Raw genomic sequence first — 22,562 nt, forward strand, 5'->3', positions numbered from 1 at the left:
CTCAGACCTGCACCATGTGGCATCAGCTTATGTGCAAAACCCTCTGAAGGTGCTTCCACAAAATAGCCATGCATTAAAGCCTAACAAAGTGTGATTCTTAGTCAGGCCAAGAGAAACAACCTGCAGTCAGGTGATTCCAGCAATTTATGTCAGGGATAGTGTCCAACAATGGTCAGTCAACTACCTGGGATGGTCAGGGGCAGGGGGTCCTTGTCACTGGGGAACAGGTCACAGTTAGTCATGATGGGAAGGTGCAATTGGTCTAGGGAATCATAGCATCAGTCAGGGAGCTGCGCAGAGATCAACGAGGGGGCCTGGTCAGTCATTAATTGGGGCTGATGGCAGTGTCTGTCAATTACTGTGCTGGGCCCATAATTTCCTGTACCAAGCATTGTCTTTCCTCAGTCTGAGTGCATGGCCTGTACTTGTGAACAATGTGCAGCTCTTCGAAGGGCAATTACACTAATCATTGGCTTGAAGTCACTGTAATCATAGCACTGTGTGTGCAAAATACATCGAGTGTCCGGCTCTGTGGGATATAAATGCTGGTTGCAAGCAATCTTCACCATGTCATTGGGTCGTTGCAGACTGAATATAGTTAACTCCGTGAAGTAAAGGTGTTAGTGAGTTTTGAGACGATTTGTAGCTCAGGTTGAGGTTCTGGATGTGAGTTTGCTCGCTGAGCTGGAAGGTTAGTTTTTCAGACGCACAAGAATTCCTAGAAGCATGGCATTCCAACCAGAACTCCATCAACAAACACATTGATTTGGAGCCAATCTACCATCCTCTGAGATAAAGAACAGGAAATGACATCACCAACGCAGGAAATGACATCACCAACCCAAGGAAACCTAACCAGATAAATAGAAAGCGGGACATAACGCCAGCGCTTCCTCGGAGGCTCACTGTTGATGTTACCTAGAATGGTGACTGATTATCTGGGAACAAACTTTCCAGCTCAGTGAACCAGCTTACATCTGGAACAAATTAAAGACCCACTCTCTTGTGGACCGAGAGGAGGAGAGCACGACTGTGTTGGAGGTGGAAGGAAGACGTCGGGTTGGCTGTGCACCCTTGCAACCGGTGGATCTTTCTGCTGGCTTTGGCCTAACGCTGGTTCAGGGGAGCAGCCAACCTGCAACTGTGGCTGCGGCAAGTGCCCCTCCAGGCTCTGCTCCCCGCTGACAACCCGGAGTCGATGGAGGCAGTGACAGGCGACCCAGGGGAGTGGATGACGGTCCGGAAAGCGAGGAGGAAGGTGCGTTGGCGGCCCAGGAACCGCAACCATCAGGCGGGAAGTGGCAGCTACAGGAGGGCTATAAGAGCTCCTCTGACGAGGGAGATTCGGAGAGGGCCCACCCAAAGCAGAAGCGAAAGATCTCAAGGGAGAAGGAAAGCAGCACCCCGCTTCCAGGTGATGGGAGGCGTCCTGAGGCTTCCTCCGACACCCAGTCACGTGCCCCTGGGGCCCTGGAGGGCCCCCCGGAACTTCCAGGCGGGAAGGAGGAAGCAGCGTGTCCCCAGCCTGACCCAGAGCCGGACTCTCCTGCCTCCGTACCCCCGATGGGGGGATGCCACCCAGAAGGCAGTACAGATGGTTTCCTGAGCCCGGAGAGCATCCAGCAGTTAGCCCGGGCAATGGGCATGAAGGGACAGATGGAGGGGCTGGACCTTGGACTTGGGGAGGGTACTGCAGTCACTGCCCACAATGGGGGTACGAGTTGCGAGCATTAATGTGCGCAGTATCAAGTCCACCGCAAGATGTGTGTCCACGTTGGCCTACCTGACCACCGTCAAGGCAGACCTCCTGTTTCTGCAGGAGTGCGGGATACCGCACCTCAGCAGGTATAGGAAATGGTCAGGTGCCTGGACCTGTGGGCCTTCGATCTGGTCGGGGGGGTAACGACTGTTGCTCCTCGGGCCTGGCTATTCTGCTGCGGGGGCGCGACTTCACCATCTCTCAAGTTCAGGAAGTGGTGGGGGAGCGCCTCCCAGTGGCTGACGTCACCTACAGGAATGCTCCCCTGAGGCTGATCAACGTGTACGCCCCAGCGGTACGGCGTGAGCGGTTGGCCTTCCTGCAGCGGCTTCCACCCCTGCTGGCCACGTCCAGGCCGGTCATCCTAGGCAGAGACTTCAACTGCATCATCGATGCAGATGGAAGATCCGGCGTGGGGACAGCGGGTGGGGGGAGTCAACTGGACGTCACGTCCAGATTCCTGATTGGCACAGTGAAGGACGCCAAGCTGCTCGACTTCTTCGGCACGCCTGCAGACGGAGCGCAGCAGAGGTACACCTGGTCGCGGCCAGACGGGTCTATCCGCTCAAGGATAGACTTCCTGTTTGTGTCACGGACGTTCTCGGTCAGGTCCACTGGCGTCGAGCCGGTGTTCTTCTCTGACCACTGCCTCCTGTTGGCCGACTGTCACTTACAGGACGACCAGCCGGCCGGCAAGGGGTCGTGGAAGCTCAACATGACTCTGTTGACTCCAGAGAACGTCGAGGAGCTTAAGAAGGAGTACGCCGGTTGGAGAACCGTGAAACCCCTCTTTGAGGCTCCGGGTGACTGGTGGGAGACGGTGAAGGAGAACATCAAGAGGTTCTTTGTCCTCAAGGGTGTTCGGAAGGCGAGAGAGAGGCGGGGAAAGCTGTCGCGACTCCAGAAAAGGAACCTGCTCCTTCTGCAGTTGATGGGGGTCGATGTCACGGAGGACCTCTGTGAGGTGAGGGGCCAGCAAGCCTCACTCTTCGCCGCGGAGGCCTCCCGGATAATCTTCCGGTCCAGGGTCCGCTCCGTGGAGCAGGACGAGACGTGCTCGCGTTTCTTCTTTCAGAAGGTGCACAAAGAGAGCTCTGTGCTTAGCCGGCTGAAGGAGGACGACGGCTCGGTGATGTCGTCTCGGCCCGACGTTTTGAGGATCAGCAGATCCTTCTATGCCGGACTGTACGACACGAAGCCCACGGACAGCACGGCCTCCAAGTCGTTCCTGTCGTCTATCACGGAGGTCTTAGACGACGGCACGAGGGAGTGGCTGGACCGGCCGATATCCCTGGATGAGCTGACCAGAGCCCTCAAGTCCTTGAAGAGGAATAAGACTCCGGGGAGCGACGGCTTACCGGTCGAGCTGTATTCCGCTCTGTGGGACCTGGTCGGACAGAACCTGCTGGAGGTGTACGATAGTGCGCTTCGGGCAGGGGAAATGTGCAAGTCCGTGAGGAAGGGCATCATCATCCTCATTTACAAGAGGAAGGGGGAGAGGGAAGAAATTAAGAATTGGCATCCCATTTCACTATTGAACGTGGACTACAAAATCCTGGCCAAGGTCATAGCCAACCGGGTCAGGTCTGTCCTGGAGTCAGTAATTCACCCTGACCAAACCTGTGCTGTGCCGGGCAGGAAGATCGCTGAGAGCCTCGCGCTCATCAGGGATACGATCGCCTACGTACAGGACAGGCGGGTGGACACCTGCCTCGTCAGCCTGGACCAGAAGAAGGCCTTCGACAGGGTCTCTCAGGCTTACATGAGGGACGTCCTGTCCAAATTGGGGTTCGGGGAGGGCATCCACAATTGGATCCGGCTGCTCTACGCTAAAATCGTTAGCGCAGTCTCACTCAACAGGTGGGAATCGGACCGTTTTCCCGTCAGATCTGGAGTCAGGCAGGGCTGCCCGTGCTCTCCTGCCTTGTTCGTGTGCTGTGTGGAGCCCTTCGCCGCATCCATCAGGAAGGACCTGAGCCTGAAGGGCATGACTATCCCAGGCAGCGGAGGCCTTCAGGTCAAGACCTCCCTGTACATGGACGATGTCGCCGTCTTCTGCACCGATCGTCGGTCGGTGAGTAGGGTGTTGGACATCTGCGGCCAGTTTGAACTGGCCTCGGGTGTCAAAGTCAATAGGGGTAAGAGCGAGGTCATGTTCTTCGGGAACTGGGACGACCGCTCCTTCATCCCCTTCACCGTCAGGACAGACTACCTGAAGGTGCTGGGTGTTTGGTTTGGTGGAGCTGGGGCATGCACTAAGACTTGGGAGGAGCGTATCACCAAACTGAAGCAAAAGCTGGGCAGGTGGACGCTCCGGTCCCTCTCCATCATGGGTAAGAACCTGGTTGTCAGGTGCGAGGGGCTTTCGGTGCTGTTGTATGTGGCACAGGCCTGGCCTAGTCCCTGGGCCTGTGCCGCTGTGGTCACCTGGGCCATCTTCCACTTCATTTGGGGGTCGAGGATGGACCGGGTCCGCAGGGACACCACGTACAAAGACCTGGAAAATGGGGGAAAGGGCGTACCGAACGCCACCCTCGCCCTGACGGCAACCTTTGTGTGTGGCTGCATCAAGCTGTGCGTAGATCCTCAGTACGCAAACACCAAGTGTCACTACTTACTGAGGTTCTACCTGTCCCCAGTGTTGCGAAGGATGGGCCTGGCCTCGTTGCCGCGGAACGCTCCGAGTAGTTGGACCGTCCTGTACCACCTGTCCTTCGTGGAGAAATTTTTGAGAGGAAACACCTTTGACCACAAGGCCGTCAGGCAGTGGTCAGCACGTAGTATCCTCGAGACACCTTGGGAAAAGGAGAGGGTGGATCCCGTCATGTGGTTCCCCACGCAGACTGCCAAAGTCATTTGGCAGAATGCTTTATCGCCAGAACTTTCAAACAAGCACAAAGACATTGCTTGGCTGGCGGTGAGAGGGGCTCTGCCAGTGAGATCCTTTATGCATGCCCGGAATCTCTGCACCACCGCACGCTGCCCTCGAGCTGGCTGCAGGGGGGACGAGACTGTCAATCACCTCCTTCTGGAGTGTGCCTGTGCGCAGGAGGTCTGGAGGGGGATGCAGTGGTATTTGTCGAGGTTCGTCCTGAGCAGCTCCGTGCTCTATGGGCTGTTTCCCGGGATGCACACTGAGACCAACATCAACTGCGCCTGGAGGACCATCAATGCGGTGAAAGACACTCTTTGGTCTGCCCGCAACTTGCTGGTCTGCCAGCTGAAAGAACTGACCCTGAGCGAATGTTGCAGACTGGCGCAATCCAAGGTCCAGGACTACGTGCTGAGGGACGCGCTAAAGCTTGGGGCAGCCAACGCCAAGGCGCGGTGGGAAAAGACCACCGTATGAAACCCCTCGTCCAGAATAGTAAAAAGGGCCCTATCTGGTAACTGGGCCCAGCTGGCGCCTTCCCCAACTGGTCAGGGGGCCAACGGGGACTGTGCGGGGAGATGACTGCCGGGTATTTTCTTTGCTTTGTTTTTTTTTCTTCTTTTTATTCCTTTAGTTGGTGTACGTACCCCCTGGGTAACCCGGAGTGGCTTGCATGACTGGGTAGGTGTATAAATATGTTTTATTTTTTGTACATCTTATGAATAAAGTATATTTTTTCAAATAAAAAAACTGACAAAACGTCTGAAAACTAACCTTCCAGCTCAGCGAGCAAACTCACATCCAGTAAAGGTGTTAACAGGCAATGTGATAAATAAAGCAGCTGCAGGTTCCAATTCACAAAGGTAATACAAAATCTCACAGGCCATGCAAAGGCATGGAACAGATTACCTCTCACCTTGAGCTGTGAGTATTCACCAATATGCTGTAATGCACAAGGCCTCCATTCTGGACTAATGTGGAATTGATGGTACAAAGTATCCGTACTCATGCAGCACACAGAAGGTCTGAGTCTACTTATGCAACATGTCAAGCCACATTCACTGGAATAAGGTCAGTGCAGAGGCATTCCATGGCCGTCTTTGTCAGAAAGCTCCATGTTCTGTTACTTGCGAATGCTCACATTATAAACGACACGGTTTGTTCCTGCTATTCCTCCCAATGATTCGTCAGGAGCGTGATCCAGACCTCAGCAGGCATTATTGTCACTGTTACCGTGACAGAACAATGTTGCAAAGAGAATGAGGGGCAACACATGAAGCAGGAAGCTCAGGGCCAGCAGCAGCCTGCAGTCTCCTCGTGATGACGTTGCAGCTGAACAGCCGCTCAGAATGAGCAGGAAGCAAAGGGCTGTATCAGCCTCAACGGCATTTCCTCCAAATTAATGAAACACAGTGTCACTGCGGACTGTCCAGGAAACTGTCACAGAACTGTGTGACCTGTGGCATGTGAGTGCGGTGATCATACCCCAGTGGCCATCAAAGTGACAGATGCATTAAACTTTTAGGCAATTGGTTGCTTCCAAGAAGTCACTGAGATGTCTCAATTCTCCAGTCACGAATGTATTAAGGCTGTTGCTAGTCACACCACAAAGTTTTGTTTCCTGGGGACAAGATCTGGGGCATTCTGGGCCGCAGCTTTGCTAACAAAGCCAGCTTCCTCCAGGTTCTGGCATTACAGACTGTATATATATCATGTTCAGGGGGCCAAATCATAATGTAGTTGACTTCATTAATGCAAATAGAGTCATTTCCATTCATGTGCATTCACTGGTGATTGTGAAGTCTGTACCAGGTATCCTGGAAGCTGCCAAGATACTAACATCTGTGAGAATGTTCCCACTTTGCTGCAACGGCTAGATGCCTTACAAAGATTGTTACTGGGAGACAAGGGCTACCATCTGTGATCATGGTTGTTGACTCGTTATGTAACCCTCTGACTGAAACCAAACACACTTCCAATGCAGACCATCCTTTCACCAGGGCTATTTTGGAGCAGGAATGAAGTTGATGGAGATGAGGTTCCATAACTTGGATCAGTCTGGAGGAGCCTTGCAGTACTCTCCAAACAGTGTCCAGCATAATCCTAACATGCTGTGCTTTGCACAAGTGAAGTAGGCAATGGGTGAATGCGATAGATCCTGAAGAGCTGGAAGAGCAGCAGCAGGCTTCCAAGGAGGAAAATTATGACATTGAACAGGAAGAACATTATCTTCAATACGACGGCAAACAGCAGTGCCAAGTGCAACAAGTTGGACAGCACTGAATCGACATCCAATTCCAGTTGCTGAGAGAGATCACTGAGATCACTCATTTGTTGTAATCTTGTTGCTGCTCCAAAGGGAAGCAGTTCCTGGCTGTTCCCAGATGCAAGTGCAGCTTCTCTTGGGTTTGGGTACTGTTCACTTCTGCTTTCGCTGAATAAAAGTGAATGTTTTCAACTGTTTGAAAGCTTTTCAGTATGCAAGGCTCCCACATTGATCAACAAGAGGTTTCTCAGCGATGCAGAACACTAGACAAAGTGTAATGCTCACTTAGACAGAGGTATAAGATGGGATAATGTTTCAGGGAGGTACCCTGTGCATTTTGTTTCTTAAGTAACAACAGATTTGTGATCATGCACATGCATTTGCAATGAAGCCATGCTGTATTACATATGTGCCCGAAGAAGTGTTTGATCTTTGTCACTAAATGCATGGTGACAGGCAACCATACCTGGCAGCACTTGACAGGACACATTGCAGGACTTTAGACATGATGCTGGCACCAGGGGTCCTGGGTGGCCCTGGCATCGGTGAATACTTCCACCTGCGGCAAGAGGAAAGGTACAGTGAGTGAGATGCCAGACAGCAGTGCTCCAAAGCTAATGGAGAATAGAGTGAGAAATCTCATCAGCACTTCCAGAGAGAAACCCTGCACAAAAGTCACCAAAGTTGATACTTGGCCGATTGCAGCCCATTGTCTACTTGCTGGTGAAAAGGTGGTCTCTTCGAGGTGAATGTTGCTGCTGGGGATTAGAACTCAATCCAACAAACATCATTACTATCAGGTCACACCTATCTCAGAGTTGCCAGCCATTGTGTTCTCTCCAGGAATTCAAGTTAGTCCCTATGACACTACCATGATAAACCTGGGAGAAAAATGACAGAGATGATAAAGATTCTGAGGAAGGGTTGCTAGACTGGAAATGTTAACCATGATCTCTCTCCACAGATGCTGCCAGACCTGTCGGTCTTGTTTCTGATTTCCAGCATCCACAGTTCTTTTGGTTTTTAAACCATAAAGGTATATTGATTTCAAATAAAAGTAAGTCAATGCTTTTGCTTACTACTTTAAAAAGACGTCACGGGGGCAAAAAGCTTTCAATTGATTGACTATCAAGAATTATCCAATAGGCTGTTGTTAACTTTCCAATTGGTGGGAGTGGATGGGATGTTTTAAGCACAGTCATGTTGGCTGACCAATGGCAGGAGTATGAGGGCAGCACTTTTGGAGGTAGGACTCCTTGCTCAAGAAACTAAAATTTGACTAACCTTCCACCATATGGCAAACTTAGAATAGATGATGGCCTAGTGCTTTTATTGCTAGTCTATTAATCCAGAGACCCAAGTAATGTTCTGGTGACCTTGGTTCAAATCCCCTCATAGAAAATGGTGGAACGTGAATTCAGTAATAATCTGGAAGTAAGAGCCTAATAGGAACCATGAAAGCCATCTGGTTCACTAATGTCCTTTAGGGAAGGAAATCCGCAGTGCTTACCTGGTCTGGCCTACATGTGACTCCAGACCCCTAACACTGTGATTGACCCTTAAATGCCTGTACAAGATGGGATAAAATTGTTGACAATATTCGACAGCTGCATGACCTTGAATGATTCCTGTCAACATTCCTGTATGTGCTGAAGACTGCATAATCAAAGTTGCTCTGCTGTCCCGTTTTTTGTACTGGCTATTTGTTATACTGTATAAGAGAAAGAGTTTCGTTCCAACTCATCGGTCTTCACCTTGGACCAGGATCGCGAAAAGTGCCAGGAACAAGCTCAGCTTCCAGATCAGCTATCGATCGAGGGGTCCCCAATGTGCAGAAGAGTGTGAAGCTTATTGTTTGTTTCCTCCCTTTTTCATTTTTTTTTCAATTTACTTAATCAATGTTCCTTTATTTCTTGTCTTTATTATTATTCGATAAATGTTCATACTTGTTGTTCTATTATCTACATTTAACCAAATCTGAAAAAAACTGCTTGGATGCACTCTGTGATTCAAGACACTGCCCTCTGGGCAGTTAGGGATGGGCAATAAATGCTGGCCTAGTTTGTGACACCCACATCCTATGGAGGTTGGAAAAAGCCTCTGATCTTAATCCATTGCTTTGCAAACCAACGGTAAAGGTTTGTTAATGTATGTGAGATAACAAAGTGTGGAGCTGGATGAACACAACAGGCCAAGCAGCATCTTAGGAGCACAAAAGCTAACATTTTGGGCCTAGAGGGTCTAGGCCCAAAACGTCAGCTTTTGTGCTCCTAAGATGCTGCTTGGCCTGTTGTGTTCATCCAGCTCCACACTTTGTTATCTCGGATTTCCAGCATCTGCAGTTCCCATTATTTTTGTTAAAGTCTGTGCCCCTTGGCTAGACATGCAATTTTAAATACATACTAGCTTCACAAAAGCCAGTTAGCATTCCTTTGTTACAAGCAAGGCAATCTGCTAAAAGCCAGAACAGTGAAACAAAGAGTCATTGGAGGGTTTAGAACCAATCTTATCAGAAACAACATGCGGTATCCTCTAAATGCTCAGAATGTCTTGACTACCACTTGATTTGGCTTCAGTGACAGAATAGTTCAGTTTTCCTTCCCTCCAACACAGGATTCTGTTCAGCCTGAAAAAGAAATCTAATAACCATGTTCACAATTTTACACTATGGCTATAGCCTCATCAGGATTGTCTAACCTACTAATTCTTAATTATGGTCTCCATTTCTAGTTTTCAGTGTACTTTAGCAATGGATCCCTCATTCAATCCTGCATCTCAAATTGTGACGTGATCCCCACCAATATGTTAATTTCTCATCCAAGGCATCAATGCAGGGAATTGCTACAGTCAGTGCTCGATTTAGTTACTGCTCTTTTTCTATCATGGCATATAGTACCTCCTTTATCAGACAGGCAACTCTTCACAATCATACTGTCAGCCCTGGTTTGAGATTCTGCCAAAGATCAAGGGCCCAATTTTCAAATGGAACAATGCACCCGCCTGCCTAGGCCCGGTGAATTCAGGGCCATTATTGTTCATTAATGGCCTCATTGGCTGAACATCCTGAGTGAACATGCTAAGTGTCTCAACCTGTGAGGCAGGAATGGCAAAGCCCACCACTGTGGGGACCTTTAAAGCATGCAGACTCATACTCCAGAGAGCACACAGACCTGTGGCCCTGCCCCAACCCTGGTGATCCCAGCAGATTGGCTCCCTGAGTGCTACACTCCTCCCTGCCCCACAACATTCACACCAACATTTTTGGACTCAAACGCCATGGAACAAATAAAGATGATTGATCACGAGGCAGAATTCTGCCGGCAGAGCCCATTACTCTATCCATAAGACATAGGAGTGGAAGTAAGGCCATTCGGCCCATCAAGTCCACTCCGCCATTTAAATCATGGCTGATGGGCATTTCAACTCCACTTCCCTGCACTCTCCCCGTAGCCCTTGATCCTTCTGAGATCAAGAATTTGTCGATCTCTGCCTTGAAGGCATCCAACGTCCACTCCATGTTCATCTTCACCTGCTGCATTGGGCTCTCAACACAAACACTCGTCCCTTTTATACCCTGTATGCACATGACGGTAGGAATCACACGAGCAAAGTCGCATTCAGGGCTACCCAGAGCTCAGGCAAACTGCTGAACCACAAAACCCATCGGCTTTATCTATTGGTGAACATTCTAATACGGTGCACTATGACCTGTGTCGCAAAAATGCCCTCAGAAGGATTTCTTTTTCATTTCTTTTCCTCCCTCTATGTCTCCGTGATGTCCTGAGTTCTTTAGCTGGGGTGGAGGGGGTGTCTGCTCCGCAGTATAGCTCATTGGCCCTGGAGATTTAGTCAGGTGGCCCCGGCATGTTTGTGTCTGGACAAGCCACACAGGCTAAGGGTCTTCTTAACAAATGAAAGCGGCACCTCCTCAGTTTGAACTCCTACAGGTCAGAGGGGTTCAGGCAGGGTGGAAGTGGAGGGCCCTGGCATGTCTGAAGTGTCCTGAAGGGAGATTTACAAAGTGGCTTCAGTGGTTTTCCTTCTCCAGGGGCCACTGCTGAGTCTGATTGTGAGAAAGTCCCAGTTCCCCTTTCATCATGCCTTCAGTCCTCAAGACCAATGGCTGCATTGATGGAGTGAAGGTGTGCAAGCCCGTCTCCAGCAGACCCAGGGTGTGCCAGGCTCTGGCTCTCAGGCAAAGCCACTAACCTATCCGTGGAGGCAGACAGAAAATCACAAACTAAGACCAATTGGGAAATGTGGACCATTGCAACCCCCCCCCCCCACCCGCCGTTGCTCCTGCCCCTCCCTGTACATGTGGGTGAAGTCCCTGGTTACTGACACCACAGGGCCCTCTCCTGCCTGGGCCTGAGCAGGTGCCTGCTCCCTGGCAGGCCTCCGAGAGCCAGCGACCTGTAGTGTCCCTTCCTCGGCCAGCTGCAGAGCTGTCACGGTGAGGTGCTCACCAGATTGTTGTTCCAAATTTTCTAAAGCTGCTGCTTCCCCCTTGGTACTAATATCTGAGCTGATTGGAGCTTGCTGATGCTTCCTCTTGAGCCTCTTGCCCTGAGAGTGATAAACAAGGAGCCTTTGTGGGAGTTGATTGCTGTCATAGACATAAGATTTTGGCATTTACCCTGGCAGATCACAGAAGGTCATTGATCCTCTTACAGCACTACTAGCCATATCTCTGCAGTCTGGAGATCACACTGGCAGGGACTGGTGTTATTGGCTGTTCTGCCAGCCCTCCAGGAAGAGGACAGTCCTCGTCTGGGTGCCCCCTCCACCAGGATCTCCTGATGCCTACTGGAGAATTGCCCCGCTGTCTTTTGCTTCTCCAATATTTTCCCACTCGATGGCTGTCATTCAGCAGGGTAACTTGAAATTGCTGGTGATCCTTTTAAATATGGCGCAGGTGCCAAGGCTGCTGGCTTTTGAGTGGGTAATTGGTGAGTGGTGAGTTCTTTGTGGCGGGATCTTCCATGAATGGCATGTGGTAAATTGGAACTAGGATTGGATGAGAGGGAGACTGTGGAGTTTTCTTTTCACTGAGGGAGGTGAGCATCACTTTCTGGGCCAGCATTCATTGCTTACTCCTAGTTGCTCCTGAGAAGCTGGTGGTAAGCTGCCTTCTTGAACTGCTGTAATCCACTTTGACGAAAGCTCTTGTACATTTCTGATTATATTTTACATGTGGCAGTGGTACAATGGGGCATCAAATCTCATTGGCACAGCTTCCCGAATCCTGGCGAATGCTGGCATTGACCCACAATGCCATTAAGGGAGAGAATTTCAGGGCTTTGGCCCAGCAACGCTGAAGAAACAGTGATATATTTCCAAGTCAGGATGGTGAGTGGCTTGGAGAGGACCTTGCAGGTGATGGTGCTCCCATGTATCTGTTGCCCTTGTCCTTCCAGATGGAAGTGGTCATGGGTTTGGAAGGTGCTCTCTAAGGAACTTTGATGGATTTCTGCAGTGCATCCCGTTGGGACAGGTAGTGAATGAGGCTCAAAAACTCAATGAAACTGACACTGAGCCAAAAAAACTGTGAGATTCAGCCCATAGGGTGTCAACGCTATGGCTTGAAGAGATGTATTTTGTCCAGGTTTTGTTTTTAAATAAAGAAATCTTGAGACAGAGATGATGAGAAGTCTACTAAGAAACAATAGAGTAAACCGTTTGTGCGGTGTTAGTTTATTTTACAGCTGGAACAATAAAAGCAATTAGAATGTGTGGGGCTAAGCGCTCACAGAACCACGATTTTTAGTTTTAGTTTTTCAGTAGCTGCTGCTAGGGTCGTGAAGCTGAATGTGGAGGATTTTTTCCCCTATCTCTCTAACAGCTAAAAGATAGGAGCTCTCTTCCTGCTGCTACAATTGTCTGACCATCTATTTTTCTGCATTTGCCTTTGCCATGGGTGTGTTTATGGAATGTTACCATATTGGAACAGTTTAATAGTTTTAACAAGTCTATTATTCAGATAAGTTTTCCAATGGAGTTAATTTCAGTTTCTTCTTTTTTCTTGTTGCATTTTCAGCTAAAGTGTACGAATAGAGTGCATTTTGCTTCAAGTCTGGTAGTTTGGCCAATCGAACTGCATCTGGAATGCAGCCAAATAAAAACAGAAAGAACTGCAGATGGTGTTCCAGTTCTGAGGAAGGGTCACTGGACCCAAAATGTTAACTCCGATTTTTTCTTCACAAATGCTGCCAGACCTGCTGAGCTTTTCCAGCAACTTCCGTTTTGATCTGGAATACAGTGCCTGTGAAGTGATTTCTCCATATCTCAGTCCAAAATGCCTTTAAAATAAAAAAAATGTTAGGTACTAGGTTAGCTTCTTCATATATTTGCACGGGATTTGGTCTGGTCCATAACGATAGTTACTGATTTTAGATTTGTTTGAAAAAAATGAAATGTATTCCATTAAAATGAGACAGGGGTTTAAATCCATTCCAAAAATCCTGCAGATTTGTTAGTGAAGGTTTGATTGCATGGGTCTTTTTGACCTTTGTCTGAGTACAAAAGCCTTCTCCTGCCTCTGTCTCTTCCACCCCATCCCCTCCCCACTATCAATTTTCTCCTGAGGTTTCCTAAAGGCACTGACTGTTTCCTTTAATTTGACAAAAGCCCTTGTACATTTCTGATTATACGTTACGCATGGCAGTGGTACAATGGGGCACCAAATCTCATTGGCACAGCTCCCCTAATCCTGCATAATGCTGGCTCTAGCTTGTATACTCACTCTCAGAGTCCATTCCTTCAGGGCACCAGAGGGAAAGGAAGTATCTTGCAGTGTTGTCCCTCTGCTGCATTGACAAGATCCCACCACCTGTCCCAGATTTTCTTTTTGCTGCAAGTTGATAACAAGCCACAGACATTGAGCGATGATAGGATGTGAGCATTCTCAAGATAGTCCACAAATGCACCCCAGTGTATTTATATAGTTCTGTACCTCAAGTAAGTGATCAAACTCACAGCCAGTTAATGTAGCAATGCCTTTATAAGTAACTATCACATTCAGAAGCAGGGTACTTCAGTGTAGTTCACTCAAATACTTCCCTGTTAACTGAAATAAAAACAGAAGTGGAGTCAAAACATGAGTAAGTATGAAAGCCAAATGTTTTATGTCTGCTGCTTATGAATTCTTTAAGAGCTAAATGGATTATTGTGAAACTTAAATCGCACAACTGCTTTGAAGAGAGTGGAAGGATATTTAGGCTTGAGAAGTCTAATTTTCATTGTTACGAATTGAAGAAAGTTTTGAATATATGTAGCGTACAAAGTGAAGAATGTGGTCATATTGAGTACGGGGAAGATATTGCATTGTACAAGAAACCATATTGATTTTCCTCTAGCACAGAGATGACAGCATTTGCAATGGATTAGTGCATAAACATACAGAGACAGAGAGATAAGAGAGGCAGTAAGTTAGTGTTTAGGGTGAGAATTCCACTACTCGGTAGGGAATGTAGATGGAGCCAGAAATGAAGGAACGCAGCTACCTCAAACTGTGGAATCAGTATGGACTGAAGCAAGTTACAGAGATACAAAATAGAAGCAGGAGTAGACTATATGTTTCATTGAGACTGCTCTGTTATTCCAAATGATCATGGCTAATCTTGGGCCTTAACTCCACTATCCTGCCAGCTGTCCATATCCTCTCACTCCCCGAAAGGCCAAGACTCTGTCTATCCCAGCTGTAAATGCATTCAATGAAGAAGCATCCACAACCTTCCAGGCAAAAGAACTGCACAAGTTCACAAAGCTTTCTGTGAAGCGATTTCTCCATATCTCAGTCTGAACTGATTGGTCCCTTATCCTGAGATGGATCCTGTTTCAGCAGTACCAGGAATCTAATGCAATCTTACAGCATTTACCGTATCAAGCCACTTCAGAACGCTGTGTCTGGGGTCACCTTCCAAATTCCAGGGGGGATAAACCCAATTTATTCAGCCTTCATCACAGCATAACCCCTTTATCCCGTGAACAATTGAGTGAATCTTCACTGTACCATTTCCAGTGTAAGTATATCTATTTGTAACCGAAGAGGCTAAAGCTGCACACAATATTCCAGCTGTGAGCTCACCAAAACTCTACAATTTTAACAAAACTCCTTTATTCCTGTAGACCAGCTGTACATTATGCTGCAGCTGCACAAAACTCTGGTGCGGCCGCACTTGGAGTATTGTGTACAGTTCTGGTCACCACATTGTAAGAAGGATGTGGAAGCTTTGGAAAGGGTGCAGAAGAAATTTACTAGGATGTTGCCTGGTATGGAGGGAAGGTCTTACAAGGAAAGGCTGAGGGACTTGAGGCTGTTTTCGTTCGAGAGAAGAAGGTTGAGAGGTGACTTAATTGACACATATAAAATAATCAGAGGGTTAGATAGGGTGGGTAGGGAGAGCCTTTTTTTGTAGGATGGTGACGGCGAGCACGAGGGGGCATAGCTTTAAATTGAGGGGTGAAAGATATAGGACAGATGTCAGAGGTAGTTTCTTTACTCAGAGAGTAGTAAGGGAACGGAATGCTTTGCCTGCAACGGTAGTAGCTTTGCCAACTTTAAGTACATTTAAGTCATCATTGGGCAAGCATATGGACGTACATGGAATAGTGTAGGTTAGATGGGCTTGACATCGGTATGACAGGTCGGTACAACATCGAGGGCCGAAGGGCCTGTACTGTGCTGAAATGTTCTATGTTCTACGAGACCAATGCCTTGCAATAAAGGCCAGCACGTATTTCTAGTTGTTTGCTGCATGCTGACCTTTTGTATTCCTTATATGAGGACATCTAAGTCTCTTTGAACATCAATACAGGTTTCAGACATTTTAAGAAGTGTTTGACTTGTCTACATTTATATCCAAAACAAATGACCTGACTCTTGTCTACATGTGCCATCTTTTTGCCCACTCACTTAACTTGCCTAGATCTCTAGACAGCCCCATCGTTTCTTCTAATCCTTCCATTCAGTCACTATGATAGATTGCAAAGTGCTAAGGTTCCAGTATTGATAGCTTGAGACCATGGAAGGATCTGAATAGGAACTGAGTGTTTTAAATCTGAGCTGATGGTGGATTGAGTTGCTATTGTAAACTAGCAGGCACAGGACAATGGATCAACAGGATATAGGATGTGAGCAGCAGAAGTCTGGAGAAGCTCAAGTTTATGGAAAGTGGACGTTAAGAAAGCAGGCAGGAGACTATTTGCCCAGTTGAGTGTGGAGGTCACTCAAACATGGATAAGAGGTTTAGCAGAAGATAACATGAAGCAGGAGTTGACAGAGCTAATATTACAGGCATGGGTAAAAGCAGCATTGGTGGTTTAGAGAATAAGAAAACAGAACCTCAGCTCAGGGTCCGTTTTTTTTTATTCACAGGTTGTGGGTGTCACTGGCTGGGCTAGCATTTATTTCCCATTCCCAGGTCACAGAATCACAGGACTATTATAGCACAGAAGGAGGCCGTTTGGCCCCATTATATCTGCACTAGGTCTTCAAATGAGCATCTTTACCTATTGTTATCCTCCTGCCTTCTCCCACTTACCCTTGCACATTATTTCTATCCAAATAATCATCTAAATACAGCAAACTTTGTTTTAACAGACACCTTATGAACTGGCACTGAGGATAAACTGGAAAAAATTATTCACCGCAAATACCAGAAGGTTACTGTATTATTGGAAAGATGTCCGAGGAGTTAGTTGACAGGGTGAGTGAGAAAGCTCTCTGCCAATAAGTTTATTTATGGCAAAGTTGCTTAATACTTAAGTGATTTATGTTTTAGTAAAGTACAACAATGATGTATAGACACTCTCCAATTTTTTCAATGACTTAGTGTGTGCATTTACATTGATTATGTGGACCTGTTCATTATCTGGAATATTTGATCAACCAACTCACTCGTGGTCCCATAGATGCTGGTTAATAGAAGCGTTGCTGTACTGTCTTGAATATCTCAATTGAACCCATCCCTACTACTCTTCCATGTAGTGCACTCTATAGCCTGACTACATGCTGTGTGACAAAGTTTTTTCTCAACTTGCACTTGGTTGTTTTACAGATCATTTTAAGTCTTCAATTGCCCCTTGAGAAGGCAGTTGTTAGCTGCCTTCTTGGACTGCTGCAGTCTTGGGGTATAGTATACGCACAGCTCTGTTAGGAGGGAGTTCCAAAACTTTAACCTGGCAGCACAGAAAAAGTGGCAAAAGTTTAAGTCACGATGGTGTGTGATGGAATTAGACATTGAAGCTGTGAAGAGTCTATTTCAACGTCATACCGTGACCAAGGAGGAGTTGATATTTATGGCTAATAGCTGGAATTTGCTTGAGAAAGACAGGGACAAAAGTGTCTCCCTTCCCAAAGTTGTACTCCTGCTCATCCCATATTGGATTACAGAAAGCAACAGAAGGATTGGGAGAGTTGGTGCTAGGGTAGAGTCGGCTGCCATTAATGTAAATGTGAAATCATTCTCCACAATTTAATTTAAATTATACAAAGCAGTTGCGCACTGTTCAATTTAGACTTGTAGATTTTAATGAGATAACGATGTTTGTTAATGATGTTTGAAGGATAGTTACCAGTCACTGGTGTTAATTATGATTATAAAGCATGCAGATTGCGATGAATTTCTCATTCCTAATATGTAGAACTGGAAATGCTTTTCAACATGCTGATACATAGCAATCAATTTCCTTTTGGAATTTGTAGTGAGTGTCACTTCACATAAAGGATAAGTGGGAGGACTAAATGATGAATTCCATAGGCCATTGAGATCTGAGAGGATTTGGAAGCTTCTTGTCACATTCTCAAAAAGGAAAGCAATGGGTGATATTTCCCACATCAGTGTGGGACAGAGTTTTGATGCGTTCTGTTTCCATGATCCTAGTTACAGACATATGAGTAAGAGTAGGCCATTCAGCCCTTTCAGCCTGCTCTATCATTCAACATGATCATGACTGATCTGATTTTAACTTGAAATCCACATTCCAGCATAATGTTTTGTTCCCTTGCTAATCAAGAATCTGCCTACCTCTGCCTTAAAAATACTTAAAGGTGCTTCAAATACTGCCTTTTGAGGAAGGGAATTCCAAAGACTGACAAACCTTTGAGAGAAAATGTTTCCTCATCTGCACCTTAAATGGAAAACCTCTTGTTTTCAAACTATGGCCTCTCGTCCGAGATTCTCCCACAAGCAGGAAACATCCTTTCGACATCCGCCTGCTAAGTTCCCTCAGGATATTTTATGTTTCAATTAAGTTTTCTCCCAATTTTACTAAACTTCAAAGCGTATAGGTCTAACCTGCGTAACCTTTACAATACATAAACATCTTCTGTGAGTACAGCGACCATTACAGTACACAGCACTCCAGATGTAGTCTCACTGTTGCCCTGTAGAACTAAAGCATAATGCCTCAACCTTTGCATTCTTTTCCTCTCACAATCAAACATAACATTTCTATTAGCTTTCCAGATTATATGCTCTTCCTGCATGTGACAGTGATCAGATCATCTCTAATTGTACTGTTGATTGGAAAGCAAAAAAATGCTAGGACAGCTGGATTACAGACTGTGTACTAACCTCTGCACTAGGATGCCCAGATCTCAGTTGTCAACCTCTTACCATTTTGATAACGCTTTTTTCATTTTTCCCACGTTGTACTCCAGATCTTTGCCCACTCACTTAATCTACCTAAATCTCTTTGTATTTTCTTTTTGTTCACTTCACAATCCACTTTCCTACCTAGCTTTGTGTCATCATGAAATTCAGACCCTTCATCCTTTGTTTTTACATAGGAAGGAAAGTTCAAGGTGTTGAGCCAGATGGTTTTGCTCAGGGATAATGGGAAAACAACATGGAGAGCCAGGTGCCTCGAAACAACAGAGTTATGGCTGCATTGGCGAGGTCTGTAACCTATGGCCAATACGCCTCCTTGACCACTGTTAGTGTGTGCTCATTGGAGGCTCATGGAAATGGTGAGAAGGGTTCTGAAACATCAAGAGGGTATATTCTACAGTGATACAAACATAGAGAAAGCTGGATAAACTCTGCAGGTTTGATAGCATTAGTAGAGGGAGACGCAGAGAAGAGCAGAGTTCAAGTCCAGCGTGAATTTTCTTCAGAGTGGAATCTCTGCGTTTGTTTCAGATTTCCAGCATCCATTATATTTTGCCTTAATTTCAATTGATATTTGATTGATGCAATACAGAGGGATTATCCACTGAAGCCATTATTGAGATGTAAACCTTCATTGTTCATATTGTGGGAAGGCCCCTGAATAAAATACAAGGGAACAACATAAGTCCTTAATTTAGGAAAGAGTAGAAGGATGTGGATTTCAGGTGGAAAAAAGGATTGGGAAATGCAGCTCGAATAGAGGAGCTGGCTGATGTTCCAAAGGACTGCTTCATGTCAGTTGTGTCTCAAGTTGGTAGCCCTGTCATCTGAGAGTCATAGAATTTGGAGTCTAGACCCCATCAGGGCCCAAGAACAGAAATCAAGGCAGATCAGCACATTGCTAAGGGAGCACTTTGCTGACAGAGATGCCAACTTGAGGATGTGGTGTTAATCTGACCAAGCCTTCCTGCTTGGATGAATATAAAATCATCCCATAGCGATATTTTGAAGAGGAGCAGGTCAGTTATCCAGCTGTCCTAGCTACATTTTTTTTTGTCTTCCAAACAAGAGTACAATTAGAGATGGTCTGATCACTGTCACATTGCTGTTGGTGGATGCCTCTTAGGCATTATGTGGTTGCCTGCACTTCCTGCATTACAATAGCGACTACACTTTGGAAGTAGTTAACCGACTGTACAGTGCTTTGAGATGTCTGGTGGTCATGAAAATCCAATAGAAATACAAGCATTTATTGATTTCTTTTACCACATTCCCATATTCTCAGAGAAATTGTTTTGTAAGTTGTACATTTTATTAAAAAAATATAGACTGCAAGGCTGAGAGCTCCTTGAAAGGGCAGCAAGGTGGTGTGAAAGGAGACTGCCAAAGCATTGGGCTCTCATTTATCAGCCCACTATCAGAGCAGAGAGCCAAGGAAATGTTGTTCACCTGAGTAAAGAAGTATTAACTGTGCTTTAATTCAGAACTCAGAATTTGATCATAAGTCATAAGATTCCTAAAATTTGCCTGGCTCTATCATTGATTTATTGGTAAAGAAAGGCTTGATGCAGGTTAAAAGCTGAAAGAACTGCAGATGCTGTAAATCAGAAACAAAAACAGAAGTTGCTGGAAAAGCTCAGCAGGTCTGGCAGCATCTGAGATGAAAATTCAGCGTTAACGTTTCGGGTCCCATGACCCTTCCTCACCGGACCCAAAATGTTAACTCTGATTTTTTCTTCATTGATGCTGAAAAAGCACTATCAGTTCAATACTTGAACCTCACATAACACAAGCCAATCTTTTCTGTTTACTCGTGGCAGTGGCAATTGGTGCATAATATGCTGGATTGCACTCAGTCTGGAGTTAAAACTTCGCTTTCTGTAGAGAACCAGGCACCATGGTTCCACGGTTCGGCAGGCACCAGCCTTTTGAAATAGGCCAAGATTAACATTGCACAGGCCTGGTGGCCTCTTTCATTTTCTGAGCAGCGATTCACTGACAAGTGGATAAACTTAAAAGCAAAGGTAGTGATAGGGAATGGGTTTGATAAGTTGGATGTGTAAACAGTTATGGAAATATGGCGGCAAGTGGGAATGGAGTCGAACATTACCTGCAGAATACATGGGCACTGGTGTAGGCAGCTTGCATCCAATACATTTCCCTTGTGCATGGACACAATGGCTGAATCACTTCCTCCTGTCCCATAACATCCCAAGGAACTTGACGATTAAACATGCTGCGCAGTTCTTCCTTCTAACACATCATATAAACCAGGAGAAACAAGGCAAGGCAACATTAAGGCCGAAATTGAGAGGGATGAAGAGGAATGGAGTGGGGGGGCACTTGGTATTCTGAGAGGAGTGGGAGGTCGGAGGTGGGGTGAAGAAAGGTGAAAGGGCATGGAAATTCCTAACCCTGTACCGCATTCAAATAGTGGTAATGGGTCGCAGTGGGAATGTCCATTAGTAGCCTACTTCCGCAGCACCAATTCCCCACCCTCAATACAGTCACTTCCTCACCTACTTCCTGATCCAACCCTCCCCCTTACCCTTCCGCTCCCCAACCCCCTGCCTCGCCGGTAGCAACTACCACTGTAGGGCAACAATCTACAGTCAGAGACTGACCAATCACAAGATGAGAAAGTACTGAGGAGGAGTGGAAAGTTACGTCCTGGTGCCAAGCAGGCAATTGTAAGCATGGGCCTAGAATAAAGAGAAATGGGAGCAAAGCTTCAGCTAGAAGCCACTGGCAGAACATTGGCAATCTCTGCTGAGTGATTATATGAGAAGCACAGACTGACTACAGAAATGATCCAATAGCCCTGACCCTAGCACCAGGCAGGATCCTGTTACATTTTCCCGATGATTCATGCCGTTAGTGTGTCATTACACTGGTGTATCGTCCAAGCAAATTCAGGCCCATCATCATTCTCTGACACCTAACCACAAAACAGTTGTCAACAGCCTCAATATCAGATGACAGGCCATCATTACTGTGAGAAACTCTGTTGTCTACAAGAACTCTCAAACTAACACTTCCAATGAAATGGCTCTGTCTATTGGAGCTAACGTAGGTAAAATTTTCTATTTTAATAACGAAGGAGAGTTTGCTTATTTTAACATCATTCCCAAAATCCTTTGGGGAGTAAGTAATCTATTCACCATAAATGAATACTGCAATAATATTTGAAATTATGGCAAATCTGTTCAGGAAATGATACAACAGGGTTAGGTGGCTTGAAGACTAATTTGAAGAGAAGCCATTTTGCAGAAGAGAAGGGATTTCATCAAAATTTTTAAGATTTTAATGGGTAATAATAATTTGGATTCAGGAAAGTATTGTACGGGGCAGAGGACTAAATATTGGGACTGTAAAAGATTTGACCATGTGTTAGGTAAACTCTGACATGGACTTTGCAAAAGAGTTTGCTCTCTTGCTCCTAGATAACAAGGTGTAGAGCTGGATGAACACAGCAGGCCAAGCAGCATCTCAGGAGCACAAAAGCTGACGTTTCGGGCCTAGACCCTTCATCAGAGAGGCTGCTCTTGCTCTCTTGCTCCTGTTCCTCATTATTTAGGATTACAGAGAATATACAGCACAGAAACAGGCCAGGTGACACATCTGAGATAATGGGAACTGCAGATGCTGGAGATTCCAAGATAATAAAATGTGAGGCTGGATGAACACAGCAGGCCAAGCAGCATCTCAGGAGCACAAAAGCTGACGTTTCGGGCCTAGACCCTTCATCAGAGAGGCTGCTCTTGCTCTCTTGCTCCTGTTCCTCATTATTTAGGATTACTCTGATGAAGGGTCTAGGCCCGAAACGTCAGCTTTTGTGCTCCTGAGATGCTGCTTGGCCTGCTGTGTTCATCCAGCCTCACATTTTATTATCAGGTGACACATCTAATCCATGCCAATGATTATGCTCCACTTGGACCACTGCTTATCTTTTGCCATCTCAATCATTAATTATACTTAACCCTGCTCTTACAAATATTTGTCTAGCTTCCCCTCAAATTCATTCATAATCACTTCAATCAGTCTCTGTGGTTT

General features: G+C 46.4%; 1 protein-coding gene across 1 annotated transcript in view; it reads right to left on the reverse strand.

Annotated features, from left to right (window-relative positions):
• The window catches only part of LOC125466816 (immunoglobulin superfamily member 21), a 394,787-nt gene extending 389,221 nt beyond the window's left edge, over positions 1–5,566 (reverse strand). Inside the window, exon 1 of the mRNA XM_059638048.1 lies at positions 5,548–5,566. The gene's annotated coding sequence lies outside the window, so the exon portion shown is untranslated. The remainder of the gene's footprint in view (positions 1–5,547) is intronic.
• Positions 5,567–22,562: the final 16,996 nt, after the last annotated feature.

Source organism: Stegostoma tigrinum, chromosome 28 (genome assembly GCF_030684315.1).
Source record: "Stegostoma tigrinum isolate sSteTig4 chromosome 28, sSteTig4.hap1, whole genome shotgun sequence".
NCBI classification, from domain to species: Eukaryota; Metazoa; Chordata; class Chondrichthyes; order Orectolobiformes; family Stegostomatidae; genus Stegostoma; species Stegostoma tigrinum.